The sequence below is a fragment of the Peromyscus leucopus genome, chromosome 6 (assembly GCF_004664715.2).
Source record: "Peromyscus leucopus breed LL Stock chromosome 6, UCI_PerLeu_2.1, whole genome shotgun sequence".
Classification (NCBI taxonomy): domain Eukaryota; kingdom Metazoa; phylum Chordata; class Mammalia; order Rodentia; family Cricetidae; genus Peromyscus; species Peromyscus leucopus.
This window is the reverse complement of record NC_051068.1, coordinates 119,795,578-119,806,681: the sequence shown is the minus strand read 5'-3', so window position 1 is coordinate 119,806,681 and position 11,104 is coordinate 119,795,578. Positions and strand designations below refer to the sequence as shown.

The 11,104-nt window shown below is 41.7% G+C and overlaps 1 pseudogene; it reads right to left on the bottom strand.

The window, feature by feature from the left end:
• Positions 1-4,745: 4,745 nt before the first annotated feature.
• LOC114698242 lies at positions 4,746-5,263 on the bottom strand (annotated as a pseudogene).
• Between the last annotated feature and the right edge of the window lie 5,841 nt (positions 5,264-11,104).

Genomic DNA, 11,104 nt, shown 5'->3' with positions numbered 1-11,104 from the left:
CTGTTATGGGGCCCTTCTACAGTTGGAGTGATCAAAACCCTGAGTTATAATGTGGATGGTCACTTGCTCAACATTGTTTGCAAGTGAGAAAGACAATGCTATTCTAATTGACTACTCTCTCTCCTCCCCCTCCCCCCTCCACCCCTCCCCGTCCTCCTCCTCCCCCTCCTCTTCTTACTCTTCACTTTTGTTTCTCATGTAGTTTTGTTAAGGTATCCAGTGGCCATTTTTTTAAAATTTGAATTTCTTCTTAGGTCTGGATCAGGATTTTTTTTTCTCCTCCCCATTCTCCATAAACTGTGTGCTGTGGATGTTCTGTATGTCCTGTGGGAGCCTTTTGGGTTTTTGTGCGTTACCAGCAGTCCGCATAGAGGATGATTAGGACATGGGCTGAGTGCAGGTGTCTGAGATGGTCTGCACTGGCTGTGCTGGGGATGGTCTATATGTCAAGTTGTTCTGATTGATCAATAAATAAAACCTGATCGGCTGTGGCTAGGCAGGAAGGATAGGCGGACTAACAGAGAGGAGAAATAAAAGGACAGGAAGCAGAAGTCTGACTGCAGATGCCGCATGACAGCAGCATGTGAAGATGCGGTAGGCACAGCACGTGGCAAGGTATAGATTTATGGAAATGACTAATTAAGCTATAAGCACAGTTAGCAAGAAGCCTGCCACGGCCATACAGTTTGTAAGCAATATAAGTCTCTGTGTTTACTTGGTTGGGTCTGAGCAGCTGTGGGACTGGCGGGTGACAAAGATTTGTCCTGACTGTGGGCAAGGCGGAAAACTCTAGCAACAACTGTGAGGAATGTGGAATCTCATTCCAACTTTTTTTGGGGACTTTTCTACATAGGATGGATTGTTTCTGAATGAGCTGATTGACTTTTTTTTTTCCTTCCAGAATGAGCTTATTGACTTTTGAGGCCATACAGAATTGGACTAGGATTTGGTTCTTCATTCTAAAGAATCTTTATTATACAAGATTCACACTGGGTACATTTATTGAGTACTCACTTTGTGCATGCATGTTAAATGAATTATATTCAACCCTTAAACTTTAAAGGCTGGCCTCCTTTTGAGGTGGCTTACAATATAAATAAATTTACTAGTAGCACATACTTTGTCAACAACAGAACCAGAACGCCAAAGTGATTCTAGTCAGCAGCTTGAGGTGTCTAAAATCTTAGCTGTCTTGTAAACTCATAATTGATCCTGCTACAGTTTAGTAGATGCTGGGAGAAACTTGAGATTCCTAGGTCAGAAATTTAAGATTGCTACATTCATCAAAGAAGCCATAATTCTCAGTATTTTCCTGAACCTCGGTTCTTTCCTATGGTGTGAAGAAGACCACATGCTACCTGTGCACACTGTGAGCATCAATCTATAATCAAAATCCCGAGCTCTCTTAACAAGTGACACGATGCCAGCTTTCTTGGTCTGGAATGTTACTTTCTCCAGCACTGTGACAGAACAGCCGAAAGAAACAATTTTATTGGGAAGGATTGATTTTGTTTCCTGGTTTCAGTTTCTGCTGGCTGGCTCCAGGGTTAGGCAGAACATCGTAGGGAAAAAAGTGGTAGAAAATGGCTGTCCCTTAGCTCATAAAAGCCAAGAAGCAGAGTGCCAGAGCCAGCCTGTGCCAGCTGTCTTCCTGCCTCTTCTGATTGTGTTCTGTTTGGACCTTGTGTCTGTAGGATGGTTGTTAACACCCCCACCCCATGCCCACTTCTTCCTACACTCATACCGACTGTCTCTAGTGGCAATGCCCTCACAGATACATCCAGGAGTGCGCTTTACGAATCTAGTCTCACTTTAAAAAGTATTTGTCTTTCTGTCTCTCTCCTGCCCTGCTGTGTGTGTGTGTGTGTGTGTGTGTGTGTGTGTGTGTGTGTGTGTGTAGGTAGGTATGTGTGTACACATGAATTCCTTGGAATCAAGAGACATCTGATCCCCTGAAGCTAGAGTCATGGGTGGCTATGAGCTGAGCTTCCTGGCATGGGTGCTGAGAACTGGATTCTGGTCCTTTAAAAGAGCATATGTGCTCTTCACCACAGACCCATCTCTCCAGTCCCCCATTATCTGCCTCATCATTGATTACACTTGACTATCAAAATGAATCATCACATCTTCCAAAGTTGTTTGCTACTTAACCACCCTTGAACAGATAGTTCAGAACAAAGTCAGTGCCCTAGAGAATTGTCTCTTGATGTACTTTGACTGTACAGCTCCTATTATCAACCACGACATCACCCTGACTTGGGAGCCTGCAGCTGGTAGGAAAATGTGATGTTGAAAGGGAGCTCTTTCCATAATATAATTTTTTTTTTTTTTTTGCCACTGAAATGTCATCAGTAGTCAGCCCATTGCCTCCTAAGTGAAGTGCATATGGGGCTACGGATGTATAATTGAGGCTGATTTTCTAAAACTTCTCCTGTCTTTAGGCGTTTCTCTCCCTGACTTAGAAACTTACTTGAAGGAATGATGGAACAGAAAAGAGACTAAGCATGGTTTGAAGGGTACAGGGTCTCTAGGCTCTACAATCACGAGTGTCAGTCTTTACAGGTGCTTGCTAATAATGTCACTTGGGTCTGTCTGTTCACAGTATGTAAAGAAAGACTAGCTAGCAAGTCAAAAGAGTAGGGCCTTTGGTGTTTGGTCTCCTGAATGTGAACACAGTGCACTTCCTGGAGGGTGTGTTTGGATTAGTTGTGCCTCTGTGTCTGGAGAGTTTGCTGGCTCTAAGGCAAGGGTGACACCAGTCCCCAGCAAATAAGAAGCCCTCAGTTACCATCAATCATTATTCCAGTTCAAAGCAGGGCTGTGGCCTGGTAAAAAGCGATACTTAAAGGCAGTTCTAATACCTGGGAATCCTACAAGGAATTCCACATTGAAACAGGACTGAGTAGAAGATGGAGTTTAGCATCGGCAAGGTGAATATTTTATTATTTAAATGCGCAGCAACACTGTTTATGATGATAATGGTAGCGTTGGATCAAGGTGTTCCTGTCTGCATACCTCCCAAACTAGTAAGCTTCTGCTAAGTCCCCTGCCACCCCACCCCAAGACCTTCCTAAAGCACCTTCCAGTCAAAGAACAGCTCCTGATTAAGGAGAAAAATGGCAACCGACACCATCACTTTTCTTCCTCTGAGTCATCTGAATGGTGTTCATTCAGGGTAAACACAAACATGACAGCAGGGTTCCACATCTAGCTCATCTTTATTATCAGCTTTTAAAACTGTACTCCATTTATTATTCCCTCCTCATTTTTCACATATGTATTAAAATGTTAGATTTCTTAAAATAACAATATTCCTTTCATTGGTAATTGTCTCGGTCCTGTCTACAGCAGTTTCCATGGCAGAGGGCCTGTCTGTAATCTGGAATGGTTTATAATGACTGTTCGTCTTCACTTAGGGCAGGCCCAAGAATTAGCTTTCCTGGTAGCCGAATCCCCTCCCTCCCACAGAGAATGTGATTACAGCAGGTAAAGTTCAGGGGCTTGCCGAGGAGGGCAGTGATGTGAGGCGGATATCTGCTGTGACTGCAGCACCATGCTTACAGGCTGGGCCTTGAAGATAAATTAAGATTTTTTCCCCTCTCTCAGCTTTGAGCAGTGTCCATCTTCAATGCTTTTTAAATACAATAGCCACACAGTGTACTTTTCTCTTCATGTTGTGAAGCAGTTTTCTGAGAGTTGTGAGATGCATTCCAGTACCCTACTTAAGGAAGAGGGTGAGTGGGAGGCAAAGAGCTCCCAGCAAAGGGCACCAGACACAGCTCGGCAGTGCAGAATCAGAGAACCAGCGGCATAAGAGTTCCATGAGGCCCTGTCTTGATAAACGGATGATAATTACTTTGTTTTCTCCCTGATCATGAAAAAACAAAGGTAATAGATCTAACTAATAAAACCAAACTAATAAAATCATTTGATCATTTTGATTCACTGCACTTCCCGGTAGTAAGCCTCCCTGTTGACTCACAAATTGTTGCTGTCAAATCTTCTTACATTTGTTTCTTTTTGGATATGATTTAATGTCTCCTCTTCTCTCCCTTTGTTACTGTCCATCATTTTGCTTCTACTTTCCAGAGAAGAGAGGAATGATCAATGGCCAGGACCTAAAACAAGCTATCCAGCAGATCACAATAATGAGTTTCTTTCTTTTCATTTTTTTTTCTCTTTTTAAGTATATATGTACATTACCTGATACACTTTGATGAGGCAATTGGGAGGGGGCTGCATCTTGATCCATTATGGATTACAGGATGTAGTAGGAGGTGGAAGGGAGGTGACTTTCTTGACTTCTGGGACAATCAGAGGAACATGCTTCTAACTCAGAATTGGACTAGTGCTTCCAGGCTAGACCAGTTCTTCAACTCATAATGCCCAAGTTGTGTATGGTGAGTGGGGCAAGAGGGAAACAATCAGTCTGCCCACTTGCTTCCTAATAATAATAGTGCTAACTATTCTAAGCAACTTGTGATATATGCTGCTGATATATTTTCCCCATAATATTTTTTCTTGTCAACTTTGTGAAATTTGGTATGTAAAACTTCTTTCTTCTCCCTCTTAATTCATTTTCTTTCTTCCTTCCCTTCTTCCTTTCTTCCCTTCTTCCTTTCTTCCCTTCTTTCTTCCTTCCTTCCTTCCTTTCTTTCTTTCTTCCTCCCTTCCTTCTTTCCTCCTTCCTTCCTATCTTTTTTTTTTTTTTTTACTTTTATCTGTATTTTATGGTGAATTTATTCCTATGCCATAAGTTTTTGTTTCTTCACTTTCTTCTGGGATATCTTTTTTTCCTGTGCAATCTCCTCTTTGGGCTTTGAAACCATTTGTTCCTTTTCATTGAGGATCATCTCAGTGTGACTAGGTGAGTGCTTGTAGGGGTTAATCTAACCATGAGCTCCATGAGTTTGTTGGTGTATCTCAGGTGCTTTGTTCACCTGGATGTGTTCAACAACTAGAGAATCTACATCTAAACACTGAAGTTCAGCATTACTGCTGCATTTCTAAGCATGTGCAGCAAAAAATATCAGCACTCTTTTTTGGCCATCAGTGTGGACCTAGACTCTACATTATACCACTAGAAGGAAACACATGGCTTCTTTAAAGAGACATCTCTCAGATAATTGGTGGCTTTTCTGGTATGAATATCTTTGACAGCCCAAGCAGTTTCACAGGTGTTATTAAAGTGAACAGGAAGATTTAAACCTTTTGATTTGCCTGATTTTGTAGGGTTTTCTGGGTCAAGAGAGTATTGTACCATCTTCGCAGATCAGCTCAGGCCACTTACAGGAAGAGGGCCTTCCTTCCTTCCTTCCTTCCTTCCTTTTCCTTCCTTCCTTCTTCCTTCCTTTCTTTCTGTTTTTCTTTCTTTCCAAGCTAGCCTATGAGCTTACAGGCTAGCTTCCTGCCTCTACCTCCCAAGAACTGAGATTACAGGTTTATGTTACCATACCTTGGCAGTGTTTCTCATAACTGCTCATTGACTGCTGGGCAAAATATATCGTCCTGCATCAAACCAAGGTAGATAATATTAATTTGAGTGGTTATTATTTGCCTGGCTCTTTGCCAAATGTCGTGAGAAACTCTGGCCACATACTGTTTCATTAAATTTCCATAACTGTGCTTGGAAGTAGTTGCTATGTGACTCTCAGTTACAGAAGAGGAAGTAGAAAATTAAAGATGGGAATCTGAATCTTACAGAGACTTGGAGACTTGGTTTCTTAGCATAGTGAGGAAAGGCAGCTGAGGATTCTTGGTGTCAGAGGCCATTAATCAATAGTCACTGTGGCCACACTCAGGCAACCTCAAGCGTTTTACCAGTACAGCCTGCACTTGGGTTGTGGATTTACATAACATCCCCCCTGATAAAAAAATTACACTCATTTTGGAGTAGGAGATGATATTTTTATTTCTTCCAGTAATCTCCAGATTCTATACTTGAATTCTTTTAGACTTCTAACAAGATTTTTACCTCTACTAATTTGGAAACCACCTTGGGGTATAGAGAGATGGCCAAGACCCAAGCGATGTTCTCCTTTCATGTCTTAGTCACTGTTCTAATGCAGTGAAGAGACACCATGACCACGGCAACTCCTATAAAGGAAAACATTTAACTGGGATTGGCTTACAGTTTCAGAGGTTTAGTTCATTATCAGTATGGAGGAACGTGTGGTAGCACGTAGGCAGACATGGTACTGGACAGGTAACTGAGAGTTCTACATCTGGACTGGTAAGCAGCAGGAAGAGAAAGAGACACTGGGCCTGGCTTAAGCATTTGAAACTGCAAAGCTACTGCCCAGTGACATATTTCCTCCAATAAGGCCATACCTTACTCCAACAAGACCACGCTTCCTAGCTCCTAATCTCTGTTAGGTATTGCCATTCTCTAATGACTAAACATTCAAATCTGTGAGCCAAAGGGGGGCATTCTTATTCAAATCCACAACATTCCATTCCATGTCCTCCATAGGTTTGTAGTCATATCATAATGCAAAAATTCACTCAGTCCAACTTCAGAAGTCTCCATAGTCTATAACAGTCTCAATACTTTTTAAAAGTCCAAAGTTCAAAGTCTTTTCTGAGACTCATGGCAATCTCTTAACTGTAATCCCCATAAAACCAAAATAAAAAAGCAGATGATACACTTCCAACATACAGTGGCACAGAATATACATTACCATTCGAAAAGGGAGGAAAGAGAACATAGTGAGGAAATACTGGCACAAAGCAAGATCTAAAACCAGCAGTGAACACTTCAAATCCTGCATCTCCATGTCTTACATCAAAGCATTCTTCAGATCTCCAACTCCTTTCAGCATGTTGACTACAAAACACTTCTGTCTCTTAGGCTGGTTCCACTCCCTGTTAGCAGCTCTTCTTGAAGGGTATCCCAGGACTCTGACATCTCCAAAATCCTGGGGTCTCCAATGAAATCCAGGCTCCATTTTCACAGCTTCACACAATGGCCTCTCTGGGCCTCTAGTCAGGGACACTCCTGACATTCGTGGGCCTCAGTGGCTGTTCTTAGCCATGGAGGGAGATTCTAAAACCCCTTTCCTGCATATTTGGCTCTAAAGCCAGGACCATATAGCTGAAGCTGCCAAGTTCTTTTGCTTGCTGGGGCCTCTTGTTCAAATACATTTTCACCAGCTTTCTGTTTTCAATGGTTTCCTTCACTGCCTAAGCGTGGCTGTCCTAGAACTCCCATTGTAGACCAGGCTGACTTCAAACTCAGAAATCATCTGCCTCTGCCTTCCGAGTGCTAGGATTAAAGGTGTGTGTCACCATTCCTTTTCATAGCAAGTTGGAAGCTTAACTGGGTGGGATCTTGCCATGAGGTCACCACTCCCTTTATTGCATTTAGAATCAAGCTTTTGCTTTAATCTGTTTTTTCTCCTTGAGCACAGGACATGGCCCCATTACTCTTCTTGTAGCCCCTCTTCTCCTCAAACTGTACATTTTGTGTTTTTTTCTTGCCCAGCTTGCTCCTTTTCATTATTTATCTGCATAAGACCAGCCGCTTATGGCCAGGTGACACAGTCAGGACCAGGTTGTTCTGAAATCTCCTTTGCCATTGCCATCAATCTTCAGTTTAGCCTGAGGCAGACTTTTCAGACAGGGGCAAAAAGGAGCCACATTCTTTACCAAAATATCACAAGAATGATCTCTAGGCCACTTGCTAATATTCTTCTCCTCTGAGACTATTGAGCTGGGCTGTCATAATCAACATGGCTCTCAACACCACTGTCTTGCATGGTCCTACTGGTATGACTCAGTGAGTCCAGTTTAAAGTGTTCAACTGCTTTCCTAATCCAAAGCCCCAGCCACATTCCACCACCAAAAGCATGGTTAAGCCTGTCACAGCAATTCCCCAGTCCTTGGCACCAACTTCTGTCTTAGTCAGTGTTCTGTTGCCGTGAAGAGACAACATGACCATGGCAGCTCTTATAAAGGAAAACATTTAATTGGTTGGCTTACAGTTACAGAGGTTTAGTTCAGTATCAGCATGGAGGGAAGCATGGCGTAGGCAGGCAGAGATGATGCTGGACAGGTAGCTGAGATTTCTACATCTGGATTAGCAGGCAGCAGGAAGAGAGACAAAGAGAGACACTGGGCCTGGTTTGAGCATGTGAAACCCCCAAAGTCCATACCCAGTGACACATTTCCTCCAATAATGCTATTCCTGTCCAGCTAGGCCATACTCCCTAATGCCTGTCAAGGAATACCACTCCCTAATAACCAAGCATTCAAATCTGTGAGCGTATGGAGGTCACTCTTGCTTACTATAGCCTCTGATAAGTTACCCACCCACTCTTCCCTTAGTTTAATGAAGATGATAATATAGCTCCCTCCAGGGAGTTACAAAATTGATCCACAAGCACCAAGAAACAGCATCTTTTGCACAGGAAACCCTCATAAGCACTAATCATTTTATCATTGCTCTAATCACCTTGTGATGTATGTTGCTCATATATTTTTCCATACTATCGCCTTGCCAACTTTGTGAAATTTGATATATGTGTAAAGCTTTCATAAATCAGTAACTGTAAGGCAAACTTACTAAAGGTAAAAGTATTGAAAATACCTGTTGAAAAAAAGTGTGCACAGGACAATGAGTGTGCGTGTGTGTGGCTCAGAGGTGAATTTCTTTCATAACATTGGGTTTGATCCCAAAGTAAACTAAACAACCTTCAAAATAGGTATGCAGTTGACAGCAAATAGGCACAAAGTTTATAACACTATTAACATTTGTATATATAAAGACCAGCTGTTTTTAAGGCAATTTTAGTCTCTTCTTATCCAATATTCCAGGGATTTATACTATAGGAGAAAACAAACATCTTTGTTACACTTACCCCTGATTTTTCAGTCTCACCCTCCATTGATGTCCATCTTTTGACGGTAAAGCAGGGGAGGCATTTTTAACTTTTAGGCAGTACAGAGCTGGGGATCTCAGACCAGTTGATCCTACTACCTAGTGTGACCATTGATATGGGACACTCTTTCATCACTCAAATCCTGCTGACTAGATTAGAAACCCTGGAGCAGAGGCCTTAGGACACCTGCTGAACTATAACCCAGACAGCCACCCAGGGGGACTGGACTACTAGACTGAGATAAGAAGCCACAGTTGAGGGATGGTTCTGACCACAGTGTTAGGTGTGTGTTGGGAATGACAGGCAAATACCAGAGAGTTGGTAAGAACAATGTACTCAAAGGAAGATAGTAAGATTTATCTCTCTGCTGAAAGAAAAGTGCTATTGCTTTCTAATCTGAGGTAACAGCTTCTTTTGATTGGATTGTTTTTTTCTTGGAAGAATAACTAATTAAAAGTATAGATTTAACACTATTCCAATATTTTTGTAAGCCATGTATTTGTGTATATATAGTTTTCATATTTGAGTCATCTAGTATGTGAATAGTCAAATCTTCTTCATAGGAAATTTGACCAGGCTAAGATACAAAAAACAAAACAAACAAAACAAACCTTGGGAAACACTCTCCCTCTACCCTGAGAAAAAATAAAGAGAAAAGAGAAAAAGAAATTGTTATCCAAAAGCATGGCACTTCAGTTCTCTGAGAGGAATGACCACACTGACTTATACCTTGGGACTAGTCTCTGGGAACTAAAACTGTTTCCTACCACCCCGCTGTCCAATGAGATACACATGGTCTGTATCATTAACCCTGTGGTTGGTGATGAAGAAAATTACACAGGTCAAAATGTGCATGGCAATAAAGAACACTATGACACTGGGGCATAGTTATGACATATTTAGGACAATTGAATGTATTCTGTCAATAACTATAGAAGACTGATAAACATTCCAGGTTCTTTAGTGGTTCTGGTATTCATTGCTGGCAAAAGACTCCCTTTGGTCACATGGATCTGCCAGTCGAGAATTGATAAAGATTCTTCATTTCATTACAGCCTGTCTGGGACAGTGTGAAAAGCTATTCAAATGAACACATAAATGTGGGTATGATGCGCTCTGAAAGGGGTGGCTCTCAGCAGCGTCAATTGGTTTCTAGATGGTCTTGGTCTTGAGCTTGTCATGATAACAAGGCTGGTAGACTATTTGGATGACGGCGCATTAAAACGCTGCCATATAAGCAGCTCAGAGAATGCGGCCATTGCTGAGATAACTCGGTAGCACACCTCCGAATTGGTATTAATGCATAGTAGTGGGCACATTTGAGTTAAACATAAACACACATACCCCAACTGCTGCAAGCTAATCATAAGCGACATATTCACTAAGTGACAGATACACAGACAAATAAATGCCAGCACCAAACAACAGAGGAAATCGACCCAAATCTTTCCATGATATATAACTGATGGAACAATGTTCAGAAGGTGACTACTAAGGCATGAGGTGTGTCTGACAAAGGATCTGCTCTTCAGGGAAATAATCTCCTTCATCTAGAAAGCCATACTCAGGGGGTGTCATGTCCAATAAATCTCATAACTTTAAAGAGCTAGAATATCTTTGGGATAGTGAATAGCCAATATTAACTTTGGAGCTAGAAGGGAAGTTTGGCAAGAGACCTTTAGGTATGTTTGGTTAGATTTGTAATCTAAGGCAAGGGAAAGTGGATAAAGCATCCCAAGAAAACATCTTCGTTCAAGAACACAAGCAGAGAAACACAAACTATACAAAAAAGACAAGCGCTGAAGAGGAAAAAAAGTTTATTAATAGTTAGAAGCTTCTTGCGTTTTGATAAAAATCTTATGAATAATTGTATCAATTAAAAAACATGAGCAGATCTGTTTGTCCACTTTTTAGAGTTAAATTTTTCCTTAACCTTCATTCTCTCTGATTTCATGAAGAGGAAGCTTTTGTTCTGGACATTGCAGTAGTAATCTGGCCAAGTTTAGCTGTCCATCTTAATGTCATGCCTAGCAAACACCCAAAGGCAGGAGCCGTAGATGGTGAGAACCATAAATTTTCTCTCATCACATTTAATCTTTGCTGTGATGTGCAAAGTCTTTGTTCCCCACCAGTAGGATTCTTCAGTGCCAAGAAATGATCGGAGTGTGCATTCCAGCCACACTGTGCTCAATAGGCAGTGTGGCCAATCAGAATGCCAGGGTTGT